This window comes from Astatotilapia calliptera, chromosome 13 (assembly GCF_964374335.1).
Source record: "Astatotilapia calliptera chromosome 13, fAstCal68.1, whole genome shotgun sequence".
Lineage (NCBI taxonomy): Eukaryota > Metazoa > Chordata > Actinopteri > Cichliformes > Cichlidae > Astatotilapia > Astatotilapia calliptera.
The window spans coordinates 33,086,414-33,104,476 of NC_137434.1; the positions used below are offsets into that span (position 1 = coordinate 33,086,414).

General features: G+C 41.4%; 1 pseudogene across 1 annotated transcript in view; it reads left to right on the top strand.

Moving 5' to 3' along the window:
* Positions 1-17,457, top strand: part of LOC113035428 (NACHT, LRR and PYD domains-containing protein 12-like) — a 36,767-nt pseudogene extending 19,310 nt beyond the window's left edge. Inside the window, exons 6-16 of the transcript XR_013900960.1 lie at positions 7,379-7,552; positions 8,291-8,464; positions 9,808-9,997; positions 10,571-10,581; positions 10,887-10,942; positions 11,010-11,291; positions 12,887-13,152; positions 13,618-13,734; positions 13,817-13,958; positions 14,112-14,518; positions 16,951-17,457. The product of XR_013900960.1 is annotated as an NACHT, LRR and PYD domains-containing protein 12-like (transcript). The remainder of the gene's footprint in view (positions 1-7,378; positions 7,553-8,290; positions 8,465-9,807; positions 9,998-10,570; positions 10,582-10,886; positions 10,943-11,009; positions 11,292-12,886; positions 13,153-13,617; positions 13,735-13,816; positions 13,959-14,111; positions 14,519-16,950) is intronic.
* The last annotated feature ends 606 nt before the right edge of the window (positions 17,458-18,063 follow it).

Sequence of the window (18,063 nt, forward strand, 5' to 3'; positions counted from 1 at the left end):
GAAGACGAATACATGAAAAATAATAATGAAGATACTCGGACACAGCTATTACTTAGAAGGCAGGTCCTTAACGAATTCAGAATCAGAATCAGAATCAGAATACTTTATTGATCCCTGGGGGAAATTATTTTTTGTTACAGTGCTCCATTTTAAACCAACATTAAGACAAGACAGACAATACGCTAACTAAGAATAGTACAATATATACATATATATACATACATACATACATACATAAGTCACTCATAAATAAATAGTTGGAAAAGAAACATGTGTAGTTGTAGCAGCAAACAGTGTGTTAAGTGGATGCGTTGTACAGGGAGATGGCCACAGGCAGGAATGATTTCCTGTGTCGTTCAGTGGTGCTTTTCGGTAATCTCAGTCTCTCACTGAACGAGCTCCTGTGACTGACCAGCATGTCATGGAGTGGGTGGGAGGTGTTATCCAACATTGTCTTTATCTTGGACAGCATCCGCCTCTCCGACACCACCTTGAGGGAGTCCAGCTCCATCCCCACAACATTGCTGGCCTTACGGATCAGTTTATTAAGTTAATTGTATGAGAACCAAATGGAAAACAAAGATAGATTTATTAAGCAGACCTAATATGAAAATGGCCCCAAAGCTAAGAAATTTCTTGCCTGAAAGACACGTAAACAGCAAGGCGACAGGTATATACACAAAATAAAGAACCCACAGACCAATAAGATACAATATAACCTGGAAGACATACAAAAATCCTTTGTTGCGTATTACTCAAATTTATATAACCAGCCCCCAGCAACAGATTTAACAATTGTAGATAACTTCTTGGCCTCTCTAGATTTACCTTCTATTGGGACAGAACAAAATAAGGGGGGGCAAAATAACAGTATTATGGAGACAAGCTCTCATCTCTGTAATACCAAAGTCTGGAAAAGACAAAACCAAATATAGCTCCTACAGACTCAGTATTAAATATAAACTATAGAATATTTGCAACAATATTGGCCAAGTGACTTGAACCTATACTCCCTGAACTTTTGATACTGGTCAGAGAGGATTTGTAAAGAATAGACAAACACATGATAACATAAGACGGGCACTTCATCAAATAAATGATATCAAAAACATAGAGATGGTAGTTCTTAGCCTTGACGCTGAAAAAGCCTTTGACTCCGTCAGATGGGAGTTTTATGTTGGGTTCTAAAACACCTTGGTTTTAATAACCAGATGATTAGTTGTTTGAGGTCCTTGTATAATTCTCCTTATAAAAGGATAAACGTTAATGGGGACCTCTCAGACTTAGTTCTTAAAAGAGGATATAGACAGGGCTGTCCTCTTAGCCCTGCTCTATTTGCACTGTTTATTGATCCATTGGCACAGGCCATTGAGAATGCGAGGAAGTTACAGGTGTTATCATCAATGGCAAAGAGTACAAGGTTTGTTTATATGCAGATGATGTCCTTGTGACTGTTACTAAACGCACTATTAGCCTACCAATATTACTATCTTTGCTCAATATGTTTGGCTCATATTCTGGGTACAAATTAAACCTTCACAAAACTCAATTTCTTATCTCTAAATATAAACCAAACAAATATATTTGTAAACTCCTAAAGGGTAGTTGGAATACGAACTTAATTAAATATTTAGGGGTTGAACTGCTCAAAATATGATAAATTAACTACTGAGAAAGCCTCAGCAGGACTATTTAGACTGAGACAGACCTACTATGACCAGGGGGAAAAGGCAGGAAAACTTTTGGCATGGCGCATAAAAACGCTACTGAACGAACAAACAATAAATGAAATTAGAACTGCAGACGAAAACACCACAGATCCTTACAGAATAAATGAACTCTTTGAACTCTACTACTCACAATATATACCTCAACAGGAGATGCGACTCAAGAATCACTAGAATCCTTCTTTGACTCAATAAGCACCCCTTCACTGTCTGAAGAAGCTCGATGTGAACTAGACTCTCAGTTATCTATGAGTGAACTGTCGATTGCAATTGATAAATTAAAAATGGGAAAAACTCCCAGCCCAGATGGAATCCCACTAGACCTTTTCAAAATATTTAAAGACAAATTAGTACGCCCTCTATACGACATGCTAGCGGAAAGTTATGATTTAAAAGAGCTTCCCCCCTCCTTGCGTAATGCACTCATAACGGTATTCCCTAAGCCTGGGAAACCACCTACAAAATGTGAATCTTATAGACCAATCTCATTAATAAACTCTGACGCCAAGATAATAAGTAAAGTACTGGCAAACAGACTTGAACGGTACCTTCATCTTCTCGCTGATACTGACCAGAATGGTTTTATAAAAGGCCGGCAAGCGCAGCATGGTATTCGCAGAGTACTGAATGTACTTTACTCAAACTCAGAACATCCAGACATGGCTCTGCTCTCCTTGGATGCAGAAAAAGCAGATTTTGACAGATGGTTGCTACTGCCAATGAATATGCATAACAGGATTGAATTAATAAAAATGACGGTACTACCTAAACTGCTTTATTTATTCCTGGCATTGCCCGTCGAGGTGGGGGGAGAATAGAATAAAGTATGAGACATTAGAGTTACCTAGAAATAAAGGAGGCATGTCTAGAAAACTTATAAAGCTACACAGCTCAGAGTCCTGATTGCATGGTGCAACCCAACATGTGACACCAGATGGAAAAAAATAGACCAGGTGGAAATTCATGTCCCTCTTCCAGCTAGTATCCTACTGCATAAAAGTACCAAAATATCTGGTTTTGGGAACTTAAAGATAAAATCTTAGAAAGAGACGCGAGAATACTATGGTGGCCAGCATATGACACAGCATTCACCCCTGCAAATATTGACAGTAGGTTTAAAAACTGGTGCAACCTAGGTATCATTGCATACTGGAAAATATCATCTGAAAAAGGTTTAGATACCTTCCAACAAATGTCAGTCAATTACATCTTGAGGAGAGGTGATTTTTATTTATTTATTTTTTTTAGATATCTCCAATTAAAATTGCATTTTAATATGGAGATTGTTGTCTAAAGCTGGGCAGACACTGTGCGATTTTTTTCAGTCGCGTTATTCAGCTCCTGCTCAAACTGTACAATTGACTCGCAGGGGTTAGAAGTTCGTAGGTCACGATGCAGGTCTCACACTATACGGCCCGATGCTCTGATTGACCCGAGTGCTCACACTGTGCCTCCATAAAATAAAAGTTATAACAGAAATTCTGTCGCTCGCTCTCCCTCTCTGTCACACAGACACGCACACCACCGCCATCAACTTTGCTAAATAGCTAATGAAAAACATGATCAGGCAGCTGTGATTGAGCAGCATGTAAATCCAACTATTTTCACGGTTGTTGCAGTCGTGATAATTTTGTGAGGCCACATCGAAAAGGCTCGGATGAGTTCTACAAGTGCCTCCATCCCTTGTGTTCAGATCACACGTTGCACTGCTGTGCTACTCCATCTTTTTCACCGACGTTTATGTGTTTGCGCGTGCGCAGTGTGAGCGGCTGTGGTGACACCCTCACGACCAAGTGATTTATGATCGGGAGCTGGTCGTGAGGTGTTAATTGCTTCTCGTTACCCCACGTATACTACACGACGTGTAACCGGTTTCTGCTTCATCCCGCTGCAACAGTTCGGCCCAAGCAGACTCCTCGACTCTGCGTTGTGTTGAAGAAGACAAGGAGTCTCTTATCAATCGTTGCCACTTTATTGCCTGAATGGAAACAACGGTGTTTTATCAGTGGACAGGCTCACCACACACCACTCCGCACAGCACACTACGGCAGAACATCCCATTAGCATTCCACTTTAGCATACAGTTTTACACAATAATAAACAAATGAAAAGTACATAAACTGGTGTTGGACATGTGTCCACTAAGCACTTATTACACTTGGTGCCCATCAGCTAATCAAACATGTTTTATGTGCTGTACTACTTAGCTATATCGTGGGCGGAACAATACAACTCACCTCTCGTATGGCTACGGCAGACTGGCAGCGATTAATGCAGCCAGCCACACCAAGGGGGGGGGGGGGCGTTGTTTCCCCATTACACTGACATTTGTTGCAAGTGGTATTTAACACCACATAAACACTGTTACAGATGCACGACGCACGATGAAGGCCAGAATCAGGCTGATCACCAAAACAGTCGCACGACTCAAAAATTGGCTCAAAATGGGCCAAAAATCGCACAGTGTGAGCCCAGCATAAGGAGGGAAGATCTCTAGTCCACATTTTTATACATATATGCAAAGGGAAACTGCTAAAAAAAAAAAAACTAATTTCCATGATCTACTCAGCACTACAAAAAGAAAGGAAACTGTTGTCTACCACCTACATTAAGTTTAGAACTATGGACAGAATTCACTTGGAAAAAAACTATGAGGTTTGTTTTGTTTTTTAATCACACCTAAGATTAAAGAACTCCAAAGCAAAAATGTTGACCAAGGGAAATGTTGGAGGAGATGTGGATATACTTTGGCAGGCCATTTCCATGTCTTTTGGGAGTGTTCTAAAATCTCCCCCTACTGGTCAGTTGTGATTGAACACACTAAGCAGATAATTGGGTCACAGCTTGAACGGAGTTTCAGTGTCTTTTTGTTTAGGCAATATACCAACCAGATTGAAGAAACGGGATAGATAACTGCTACAGATACTACAGGCAGCCAGCAAGAAAGCTATAACACATAAATGGCTGAATGAGGAACCACCTACTGTTTCTGACTGGACAGAAATAATACACGAAATTCATACTATGGAACGACTGTCAGGGTTCCTGGGTGGCTCAACCAGTGTTTTCAGTTTGTTCATGTTCAGTTTATTTTGTCACTCGTTCTCATTTCCTGTTTTGCTGTTCCAGTTGTTTCCATGTGTCTTTACTCAGATTAAGTTCAGCCATTTACTCACCAGTTTCTAATCACTCACCATCCAGCCTGTATTTAAACCCTCAGTTTCTCTCGGTCCAGCGTTTTGTCATTGATGTTGTCTACTCAGCATGTGTGTACTCAGTTCAGCCAGCCAGTCTTTCAGTCAGTTCAGCCATCATATGTTCTGCTCGTCCCGTCATTATAATAAACTCCAACTCTCACCGTGAGTCCTGCATTTGGGTTATCTCTTCCTCTCATCCACACACATCCCTGACAGAATGACAAGACCCGTGCCACGAAGACACGTCTGTGACCCAGTGGACTCAGACATTTTCGAGTGGCAGGAGGCAGTACTTTCCCTTTCTTACTCCTCACTGCAAGCCAGAGACTTTTCACCATCTACCTAATCAAAAGACTGTGTTTTGTGATTACATTCTGGACTATCCAATTAATACTCACCATTCTGCCGCCGAAGAAACTGTTTCATCATCCCAGGCCATTATTAAAAATATTCACACCTCTAAACCTGTCAGTATCACTCATCCAGTCATTATTTCCACACCCATTGCTCAGACTTTTCCTGCTAGCACAGCGGCTCAGATTCTGCCTTCACCTTCACCTGTTTCACCTTCTCAGGTGAAGGCAGCAAAGGCTCAGCCTGTCCCTGCAACAGCTCCTCGACCAGCTAGGGCTCAGCACGTCCCCGCACCGGTACCAATTCCTCTGGACGGTGCTGCTGATGCACAGCCATCACCCATTCCTTTGCTAGCTCCCAGGGCGAGGGCAGCTGTGACCCAGCCTACTCCTGCAGCCGTTCCTGTCCCTCGGGTGGGGGTGACCGGTGTCCAGTTTGCTCCTGTGCCTGTCCCAGCACCCAGGGTGAGGGCTGCCAGGATCCAACCTGACCCCCCTAGAGGCTCAGCTGAGGCTTTCCAGCCATTGTCCTCACACTCTGGAGGCTCGGATTTGACGATTCCCACAACACCGCCTCATCCACATCTGATTCGGGGTCGGCGGCCACTTTCCAGGAAAAAAATACCCAATAAATATAAAGTTTAAAAAAACTACTTGTAGCAGCTACATTTAGTTACAACTGACTGCCTTCTTTGAACAATAAGACTGACTACTATTCTAAAAACAAGCACACAAAGAACCAATAAGAGTGAAGAACAGAATAAAGAGCTCCTGTGATGGTAGCAAAGAAAGGAGCAGCAGACTGTAGCAGTTTATATCTGAATGAAAGTAGAACTAGCTCAGTGGAGCTCAGTCCCATATCTTTGGTTAGAAAGGAACAACATCAAGGATATACTGCTGCTCAAGCAGATTTGAGAAGTGCATGCACATCACAGCAGCTGATGAGAGAATCTGTGTATATGAGAAAACAGCTGATCGCTTGCAGCTCGTGCACTGTTGGATCTCCAGATGTTCACTTGGCTAAAGTCTGTGAAGAAACTGTGGTTCACGTAGTTTACACGGTACGGCCTCAGATTGGACTGAGCTTCCAGGATCACTGCAGCATCCTCAGCTGGTACATGGACGTCTCTGTTCCTTAGTCTTGGAGCCCCTGATGGTCCGTCCACACCAACAGGGTCTTCTCACTCACCTGTTCTTTGTCCTAGTCCTTTATTGGAAGTACTGAGTCCTTGTTCATGCAGTGTTGTGCCCATGTGGCAGCGCTGATGTTCCCACCTTTTATGCACAACAAGTATGGTGCTGGTCTTTCTTCGGATGGAAAAGCATCCTTAACTGATCCAGAAAAAAGATCCAGAGTTTGATCCCTCCTAGTAGGCCAGGAAACATACTGATGAGAGTTTCAAAGTGTCTTTGTATGCAGACATAATTCAAATGAGCCAGAATGAGTTTGGTTCCTGCAGTTTGTGCATCATAAACGGTGCTGAAGCAGAGGCAGATTGTGCCTGCAGTGAATGTACACTGCTGTCATAAGAGCTGTGGAAAAAGGATGTAACAATACTGCTGAAAGTTCCAGGACAGTCACAGAGTTATTGCATCATTTGTGAACACAAAGAGAGAAAGGTCATCCAAATTTCAGGATTAAGAGTCTGTGTCCTGGTTATGTGCAGTAAAAGACGTCTCTGTGAAAGCTTCAGTTCAACAGGCTCCTGCTCATTTCCTCGCCAGGTTCTTGATTCTCTTGTACCATCTCACTGTCATCCTCCTCACTCGCTCTTTGCACTCAGTCTTTTGTGCATCATTAAAACCATTACCATGTGGAAAACCAACGTTTAATTGAATAGAAGACAATCATCAGTGACGCCGCCTTTAAAATACTCTTGTTAGAAATGTACGACTTTAATGTGAAAAATTCAGAGTTTTTTCTCTTGTTGTGTTCTTTTGAAGCTGTTTCCTGTTGGCTTCAGCTGTTTGGAGTTTCCATTTTCTAAACTTCTACATTCTGAACGTTCTTCAGCTCTGAGCAGATGAAATAATGAAACAATAAATAGTTTCAAGAACACACTTTGTCTACTAAAACTTACTTCTTTCCATCTTTATACAGATTGGTTTGGTGTGGGCTGTCAAAGATCAGCTGTGATTATCTGGCATCAGCACTGAAGTCCAACCCCTCCTATCTGAGAGAGCTGGACCTGAGTAGCAACAATCTGCAGGATTCAGGAGTGAAGCAACTATGTGGTTTTCTGGAGAGTCCAGGATGTAGACTTGAAACTCTGAGGTCAGTCACCTTGTTTTAGTTGTGCTGAGATGAATATTATTTTAAATATGATGTTGTGCCTGACCCTAAACTGCAGACATCAGGCTGATATACTGATCCACACTGAGGATCTTCATTGTAAAGTCTGTTTTCTTCTTCTCTGATTTAGTCCATTGACTGTAGCAGAACAATGTTCACATTTCAAACAGTGACACTCTAGGCTACACTAGGCTGCAGCCCTCCACAGGGCGGCAAGCAGCCTGCCGACCTTTCCTAATTCAGAGACACAACAACAAATAATCCACAGCTGACTTGCTTTAGCAGGTCAAGGGTTACAGGACACAGCAATCTGTGAAACAGAAACAGTTTGGAGCAGGAATTATTTCGCATTTACAAACTGACACTGCTGCACGGCTTGCTGGGTAATGCTAGACTTCAACAGCAGGCAGGATTTCATAAGCTGATGTACAAACATCTAGAATGGAGGTGGCAGGTACAGAAACAGGTCCATAAAGACTGAAGTGTGTCTCCATTCCATATTTTCCAGAAGAGCAAACATCAAATATGCCTCCAAACATGTGACGAGTCAGAGTAAGGACAAACAGTGCAGCAGGAATGATTAAACCCACTAACAGTGAAACAGCGAAAAATTCACAATTTTTTTTCTTGTTGTGTTTGTTTGAAGCTGCTTCCTGTTGGCTTCAGCTGTTTGGAGTTTCCATTTTCTAAATTTCTACATTCTGAACCTTCTTTATACAGATTGAGGAACTGTTGTTTTTCAGAGATGTGCTGTGATTATCTGGCAGCAGCACTGAAGAACAAATCCTCGCATCTGAAAGAGCTGGACTTGAGTAGAAACAACCTGAAGGATTCAGGAGTGAAGCAGCTGTGTGGTTTTCTGGAGAGTCCAGGATGTGGACTTGAAACTCTGAGGTCAGTCACCATGTTTTAATTGTGCTGAGATGAATATGATTTTAAATATGATGTTGTGCTGGGTGTGGGTCCCAATCAGCCAGGGTTTTGGGTGAGCTCATTGTGAAACCTGGCTCCACCTTATCATGCGAATTCCTGAGGTCAGATGGCCCAGGATGTGAGTGGGTGTTAAGGCGTCTGGGGAGGGAACTCAAAACTGGATTATAGATGGCAGACAGTTGGTGTCCTAAACCACTGCCTCTGTTCAAAGATGGTCGCTCACAGTGGCCATAGATGGCTTCTTTCACTGTCCAAAATGTGAACATTGGCATCCTCGAAAGAGTGTTTTTTATCCTTAAGATGCAGATGGACTGCTGAGTCTTGTCCTGTGGAGGTGGCTCTTCTATGTTGTGCCATGCGCTTGTGAAGTGGCTGTTTGGTCTCTCCAATGTAGAGGTCTGATCAAGCAAAATGATCACAGAACAATCCCTTGTATCAGAAGCCCTTGATAGATCATTATAGACCATTAAGAGAGCGCTGGAGTGCTGCTTTTGAAAGCCAGACTGGAAAGGGTCAAAAATCTGTAATCTGCATAGTAAGGACCTAAACTGATTTTCTACAATTGTTTCTAGTAATTTGTTTATAAATGGCAATTTTAAAATAGGCCGATAATTACTAGTAGAGCTAGGATCTAGATTCTGTTTTTTTAAAAGAGGAGTTACCTCAGCATGTTTAAAATGTGATGGAACACAACCCTGCCTCAGTGAACTGTTGATGATGGATAGCAGTGTGGGACCGATGTCCGAAGCTGTGTCCAGGTCCAGGTCTGGCAAGTCTCAGGATTATTTTACCGGCAGCAACCCAGGAATACAGGCCCCCGAAGATCCACTTCTCTCCAAAGCAGCACAAGAAAGCCAGCTCTCTTCCTCCAATGAGGCCTCTGAAGCAAAAAATGAGCTGATCAGCAAGAATGGACATAAGCCGGGTGCTGTGCTACGCTCAAACTGCGTTGGAAAAACAACCTTGTTTTGTTGAAAATTATCCATAGCAGATTTGATCGCCAATAATGCATGACGATCATAAATCTGAAGGGAGATGACGCTGGATAAAACTGTAGCATAAACCCTTTTTAAGTCTTTTCATGGTTTTATGATAACTGTACGACTTTAATGTGAAAAATTAGAAAAACAAGAGTTTTTGTATTTGTTTGAAGCTGCTTCCTGTTGGCTTCAGCTGTTTGGAGTTTCCATTTTCTAAACTTCTACATTCTGAACCTTCTTCAGCTCTGAACAGATGATGAAACACTGAATGATTCCAAGCTCACACTTTGTCTAATAAACTTACATCTTTCATTCTTTATACAGATTGAAGGAGTGTGGTTTGTCAGAGATCAGCTGTGATTATCTGGCAGCAGCGCTGAAGTCCAACCCCTCCCATCTGAGAGAGCTGGACCTGAGCTACAACTACAAGCTGCAGGATTCAGGAGTGAAGCATCTGTGTGGTTTTCTGGAGAGTCCAGGATGTGGACTTGAAACTCTGAGGTCAGTCAGCATGTTTTAGTTGTGTTGAGATGAATATGATGTGAAAGTTGTGCTGACACTAAACTTCAGACATCAGGCTGATATTATACTGATCCACACTGAGGATCTTCATGGTAAAGTCTGTTTTCTTCTGTTTCTCTGGGTTGACTTAGTGCATATTAATCAGTTGCGTTTTAACGTTACTGTCTGCAGTTTCAATAACAAGACTATTAAATCTTCCAGAGACAAAACCAGTGAGTACTTAGTCTATTTGTCATGTTCATTAATATTTCATCAATACCATATCACGTGACAGCTAGTTTGTACTTGTTTCATTCTGCAAAAATCTATAAATTATGTTTGCTCGTTTTTTGATGATTTTTTTTTTAGGTACTGGTTTTGGTCAAAATATTTTAATACTTTTTAAATCTTTTTAGTGAGTGAGAAGGTTGCAGCTGAAGATGGTGGGTCCCTAAAGAAGAAAGAGAAATCCCTCACAAACAGTTTGTATTTTGTTAGAAAACCACTAACAAATGAATATGATTGTAAACAGCACCAGTTAGAGTTCCAGGGAATCCTGAATTATTCAGTGTTTGTCTCTCATCAGGTGACTCTGAGGTCAGACTCAATCCAGACTCATTAGACACACAGCTTGATTTGTCTCAGGATGACACAGAGGTGAGAGAAATGCACGTGGATCTGATTATTGTGTTATGGAACAAAAACAGAGGCTTTCAGCACAGAAACGGTGTCATATGTGTTACAGCACAAGGCAGATCAGTCAGGCCAGACAGCCAATAAGGTTTAAGATTTAGTGTCATCGTATGTACAGATCAATAATGTGTACTCCATGTAGTTTCTTCACTGCTTACTTGTTTATTGTTGCTTTAAACAGCTGATGTTGTTTCCTCTCTGAATTCCAGCCTCCATCAAGCTTCACCCCTGAAGTACAAACTGAATCCACACAAATCTCCTACAGGTGCTTCTAGTTTCACATTAGGTTGATAACATGTATGTAATGATGTGACATGACACGTGTGATACAGCGGGAGGTGATCAGACCTTAGCTCATACAGGCTGGTTGAAGTGCTTCAGCCCTTCTGTGTCCTACAGGTTCAGGTGTCCTGGTCCAGGTGTGTTCCAGTGTACTTTGACCAGACTGGTGTTTGTTATGGCTCAGGAGGCGGAGCTGCTGTACCAGACTAACCAATGGGATGAGAGCCTCCTTCAGCCAGCTGGAAAAACAGCTGCAGGGCCGCTGTTCAATATCACATGCTCTGAGGATGCAGTCCGTCAGCTCCACCTGCCACACTGTGAAACAAAGGAGGGTGAGCACTGTAATGCTGACTGCTGTGATGATGCTCTGAAAACATCTGTGTTACTGTGTGGTGCTCAGTTAATTCAATTCAATTCAATCTTTATTGGAAGACTTCATGTCCATAAAAAACAAGACAGAAACACACACACAACACCCCCCAACACAAGGTATAAACCATTAAATATATATATATGTATATAAATAAGTATATAAAGCATTTGTAAAAATATAAAACCATAATATACATAAAACACAATTACTTAAAATAAATCAATAAATACACAAAAACTTTAACCAGTGCTTTCTCAGACTGGATGAGTAACGGGAACCACTCAGTGTTGGATCTGTGAGTGCTAAAATTATACTGTTACTCGAACCATCCAGTCGTTCTCTAAAATTGAACATTAACTTTCTTAAAAGTGCTTTAAAAGTCCAGACACCCACAGCTACAAACATCTGGCTGGCACTACCACTTCTAGGTATCCTGCAAAGGATTCTCATCGCATCATTATATGCAACATGCAGCTTCTGCATGCTACATTGTTTGTAGGATGACCACAAGGGGGCAGTATATAGCGGTGTGCAATACGCTTTAAACAAAGCCACTTTAACTGGAAGTGAACAAAAGCTGAATTTGCGTGCAATAGTATTTGCCTGCACATAGAGCTTACACCGCTGTCTGTATATGTCATCATCATCATTCATTTGCTCAGTAATAAAGTGACCGAGGTATTTCACCTTTTTATGAACTTCAAGAGTTTTTTGTGCCAGTTTAAACAAAGGGAAATTTAGCTGTTTATCCTGCTTGGTTCTACATATCAAAACAGCACTTTTAGCAGCATTGTACTCAATGTCATATTGCACACCATATTCAGTACAGACATTAAGAACATCCTGTAACCCAGCACTGCTTGGACTAAAAACAACCAGGTCATCTGCATACATGAGATGATTTATCAATGTTTTACCTAATATACACCCAGTGTTACAGGCTCTCAGCTGTATGGACAAATCATCAACATACAAATTAAATAAAATTGGAGACAAAATCCCACCCTGTCTAACACCATTGCTGACATCAAAGGGGGCAGAAATACTGCTTCCCCATTTAACCTGCATGTTCTGATGAGCGTACCAGTAAGAGAGAATCCTCACCATGTACTGAGGAACTCCCCGTGTCTTCAGTTTATCAAAAAGTTTTCTGTGGTTCACTCGATCAAAAGCCTGAGAGGCATCAATGAAACACATGAGGAGAGATGAATTTTTAGCCCTGTACAAACTGACTATTTCCTTGAGTGCATATATGCACATGTCAGTGCCGTGCTTTAGTTTGAAGCCAAACTGATTATCCAGAGAAGAGATGAACACACTAACTCTATCAAACAAGATTCTTTCTAACACCTTAGGTAAAATACTGACAAGTGCAATTGGCCTGTAAATATTATACTAAGATGAACTGTTCTGCATTATACAAATAACCATAATGCAGTTTATTTATAACAAGAAAGGATGGAAGTGAACCTGTAGTTTGGAGGAGATGTAATTCTCAGGTATGGTGAGAAGTAAATCTGAACTCTCAGAATTAAAAGCTCTTTGCTTTCACAGCACTGCATGTTGATGGCCTGCTGTCTGTTGCCCACATCTCTGATGATGGGATGAGCATCTTGGAGCCGCTGGAGATCACTGCCACCCATGTGGTTGTGAAAGTCCCTCACCTCTCTGCCTTTGGCCTCATCTGGGATGTCTTCAAGCGGTTCCTGAACATGGCAGAAGCCATAAATGGTCAAGTTCTGCTGTTCTTCCGACCTCTGGAGACAGGATCTCGAAGAATCAACATGTTTCTGCTGCAGGAAAATATCCCTTTGCCAGAGGTAAACAGTTTCAACATCATCACTCTATGGTCCTCTCAGAATCCAAATGATTTCTCAGCATTTCTGATGTTTAACTAAAATTATGTACAGGTTTACTGGTCATTCCTCCCTGATTACCTGAAACACAGGATCAGACTCCAGTTAACGTTTATGTAATCACATTCACCTTCAGACTTGTCAGATCTGCTGACCAATCACTACTCTTCATTATTCACTCCCAGTAATGACCCTGAGCTGTGAACATTTGATGTTTGTGAACCATAATGTCAGATCTGACACTTTACTGATAAAAATAAAGTCCCAGAGCTTTCCTTCTCTGTGCAAAGTTGTTTTATCTCAAGAATTATTGTTTTTCTTTGATTCATACTCACACATGATGTTCTACACCTGATGCGTTTAAATGAGCTCTACAGGTGAATAGACTTATTAACATTACCAGCATAATAAACTGTCCTGTCTCTGAAGGTGGCTGCCCAACAAGGACATGGTGCTGAATACATTGAGACCCCTGCTGACTGTCTTTTCAGCTTAGGTCAAAGGTACAGTATCCACTGTGAACCTGAGAGCAGGATACAGCCGGAGGTGAGTCAAACTAAATGCTGCTTAAATTAAAGTCCTGGATAACTCACTCGTCATGAAAATGGCATCTTTCTGTTGTTTTTAGCAAACACAATTTCGCTTAAAGTTTGGCCCAAATTACCATCCAACATTTCAAGTTTTCCTGAGTACCAGTCCAGAGATTTTGACTCTGACAGTCAAAGACCAAGAGGGGACAGAAACCTGGAAATCATCTCTTTACCTGCCAGGTAAGGTTCCTGCCAAATGCCAGAGCAGAAATTACCGTGCAAACTTCTGCTACTAGGTTATTTTATAAAAGTTAACTGAAATCATACTTAAGTCTCTTTTCATCTGCAGTTCAGAGTGTAGTTAAATTACTTTTATCTGTCTTTTTCCTTCAGCACCAAGAACAGAAACCTTAATGAGGGATGTCCCCGCAGAGGCCGGAGTCCCGGTGGATGAGAGACTGTTCACAATTCGCTCACGGTTTATTGAAAGAGTGTCTGAATCTGTTTTAAACAAACTTCTGGATAAACTCCTGCAGCAGCGTGTTATCAACGATCAGGAGATGGAATCAGTCAGATCACAGCAGAGCAGAGCAGATAAAGCACGAGACGTGATCGACACAGTGCGACGAAAAGGAAGTGAAGCCAGCTCACTTCTGATTGCTGCTCTCTGTGAGGAGGATCGATGCCTTTCCAAAGACCTGAAGTTAATGTGAAGGAAGACAGATTTCTAAAGAATCTGTGGAGCTGTGACGATGAATCTCAAAGACCACTGACAGTCACTATTGTGATCTTCATGGGAGGTGTGTCTAGCTGTTTTTTTGTAAGGACCCCAAAGCACTTTACACTACATTCACCCATTCACACACACATTCACACACTGGTGATGGCTACATTGTAGCCACAGCTGCACTGACAGAGGTGAGGCTGCCGGACACTGGCGCCACCGGGCCCTCTGACCACCACCAGTAGGCAAACATGGGATTAGTATGCAGCCAGGAGACAGCCTGGAGTCTCACTATCTGTTTAACGTCTTCTGATACTACTATTACTAAAGTGATATGGTTAAAATATGTGATTAATACATCAGAAAAGAAATCTGCCTGTACACTCATTACCTCCAGGCCAGAACCAGGTTTCCTTATTAGCCTCCAGGAGGAACAGATAGAAACTTCAGTAGTACCTTAGCCATTTAGTGTTCTGTGCAGAAGAGAAACCAACTATGACTGTTGGCAGTAACACACACACACTTTTGTCCTGACTAGGGATGGGTATCGTTTAAGTGTTATCTGATACCGGTGCCAAACCGGTGCTTTTGAAACGGTGCCGGTGCTTAAACGGTGCTCGAACCGGTGATTAAAGGATGGAGAACACAAACTTTGTCCAAAAACCTCTCATGTTCAGCTGTTTTTTGTAAAAAGATAACAATGTTAGCCTTTTCTGCAGCTATAGGGGATTTATGGCATCACTCTTGGCTGGAAGCAGTGCTTAAACAATGGAAAAAACACAAACTTTGTCCAAAAATCTCTCATGTTTAACTGTTTTCCACTTTTTCTTTGGTCATTTTTTGGCCAGGGCGAAGGGAGTATCTGCCATCATACAAGAAGACAGCCGCATGTAGCTATGATGGTGTTTGCTAGTTCACCTTACATGCATTAATTTAATAACGTGGTTAGTCTACTCAGCGTAAATTACACACGAACATTAATCAACCAAAGACCCAGACAGACTTTTAATTCATTTGAAAGCCTGATGCTTAGCCTCGTCCACCCCAGCTGTGAAACTCAGAAACCAGTCTTTACTTGTTATCATCTATCGTCCACCTGGGCCTTACACAGAGTTTCTGTCTGATTTCTCAGACTTTATATCTAATTTAGTTCTGAGCTCAGATAAAATAATTATTGTGGGTGATTTTAACATCCATGTAGATGCTAAAAATGACAGCCTCAACATGGCATTTAATCTGTTATTAGACTCAATTGGTTTCTCTCAAAATGTAAAAGAACCCACCCACCACTTTAATCACACTCTAGATCTTGTTTTAACATATGGCATAGAAACTGAACATTTAACAGTGTTTCCTGAAAACCCTCTCCTGTCTGATCATTTCCTGATAACATTTACATTTACAATAATTGATTACACAGCGGTGGAGAGTAGACTTTATCACAGTAGATGTCTTTCTGAAAGCGCTGTAACTAAGTTTAAGAATATAATCCACCCACTGTTATCATCTTCAATGCCCTGTACCAACACAGAGCAGAGCAGCTACCTGAACGCTACTCCAACAGAGGTCGATTATCTTGTTAATAATTTCACCTCCTCACTACGTACGACTCTGGATACTGTAGCTCCTGTGAAAACTAAGGTCTCTAATCAGAAGTACCTGACTCCGTGGTATAATTCTCAAACACGTAGCCTAAAGCAGATGACTCGTAATCTGGAGAGGAAATGGCGTGTCACAAATCTAGAGGATCATCATTTAGCCTGGAGAAATAGTTTGCTGCTTTATAAGAAAGCCCTCCACAAAGCCAGAACATCTTACTATTCATCACTGATTGAAGAAAATAAGAACAACCCCAGGTTTCTCTTCAGCTCTGTAGCCAGGCTGACAAACAGTCAGAGCTCTGTTGAGCCAACAATCCCTTTAACATTAACTAGTAATGACTTCATGAACTTCTTCACTAATAAAATTTTAATCATTAGAGAAAAAATGACCAGTAATCATCCCACAGATGTAATATTATCTACAGCTACTCTTAGTACCATTGATGTTAAGTTAGACTCTTTTTCTCCAATTGATCTTTCTGAGTTAACTTCAATAATTACTTCCTCCAAACCATCAACCTGTCTTTTAGACCCCATTCCTACAAAACTGCTCAAAGAAGTCCTGCCATTAATTAATGCTTCGATCTTAAATATGATCAACCTATCTCTAATAATCGGCTATGTACCACAGGCCTTCAAGCTGGCTGTAGTTAAACCTTTACTCAAAAAGCATCTCTAGACCCAGCAGTCTTAGCTAATTATAGGCCAATCTCCAACCTTCCTTTATATCAAACATCCTTGAAAGAGTAGTTGTCAAACAGCTAACAGATCATCTGCAGAGGTTTATTTGAAGAGTTTCAGTCAGGTTTCAGAGCTCATCACAGCACAGAAACAGCTTTAGTGAAGGTTACAAATGATCTTCTTATGGCCTCTGACAGTGGACTCATCTCTGTGCTTGTCCTGCTAGACCTCAGTGCAGCGTTCGATACTGTTGATAATAAAGGTGTGGAGCAGTGGGTACAGGGTGTATTGTCAGAGGAGACTGAACTTCATCTCATGTCTGTGGAACCAGATGAAGTTAGAGCAGGATCAGGTGACCATAAATCCTCCCTTAGTTACTTCTTAGGTAAGAAGTATTATTTTTCTCTCACTATGTGTTTATACACCACTCTGAATGTAATCATTAGTTATTAACCTCTGTCTCTCTTCCACACCATGTCTTTGTCCTGTCTTCCTTCTCTCACCCCAACCAATCACAGCAGATGGCCCCGCCCCTCCCTGAGCCTGGTTCTGCTGGAGGTTTCTTCCTGTTAAAAGGGAGTTTTTCCTTCCCATTGTCGCCAATAATATTATTTTAGGGTCTTGACCTTACAATATAAAGCCCTTTGAGGAAAATATTTTTGTGATTTGGCATTACATCAATTGGAAAGAAGTACATTAGTGTGTGAATGGGTGGATGACTGGTTGTAGTAAAGCGCTATACAAAATACAAATACAGGCCATTTACCATTTTTAGTACATTTCTATCTCAATCCTTAATGACCCTAAACTGCTGCACTTACATTTTAAAGAATATTAAGAGTTATAATTACCTGAATACTACTCTAGTACCACCTTGACATTTGTAATTTGAAGAGCTACGTAGTGGGCCACCAAGAGAGATTAATTCCTCAGTTCTTTGGTAACCTACTGATGATGAGCCTCAGCATTCTTCTAATGTCATGTCCCAAACCAATACAATACAGTCATTATCTGGCTGCCAGCCAGTCATATAAGCACATATTTACAGTTGTTTCTGCCACTTAAATTTGCCAAACTTACGGTACGTCATTTGTAAACCAGCACTGGCCTAGTTAAGCCTGGTTATAGTTAGGGTGAGTTAGAGCTGTTTTCTTGCGTTGGCCTTGGCTCTCCATGAACTATGCTTCCTTCTGATAACATGTTGGCAATAAACCTTTTTAAAAACTGACCTCAACAGCCTCCTTATATTCCTTTTTCCAGTTTTATGTTAGTCTCCTCACCACTTAGACCTTCATGGGGATGCAACATAATTGTTACTCTTGGCTTTCTCATTTTTTCT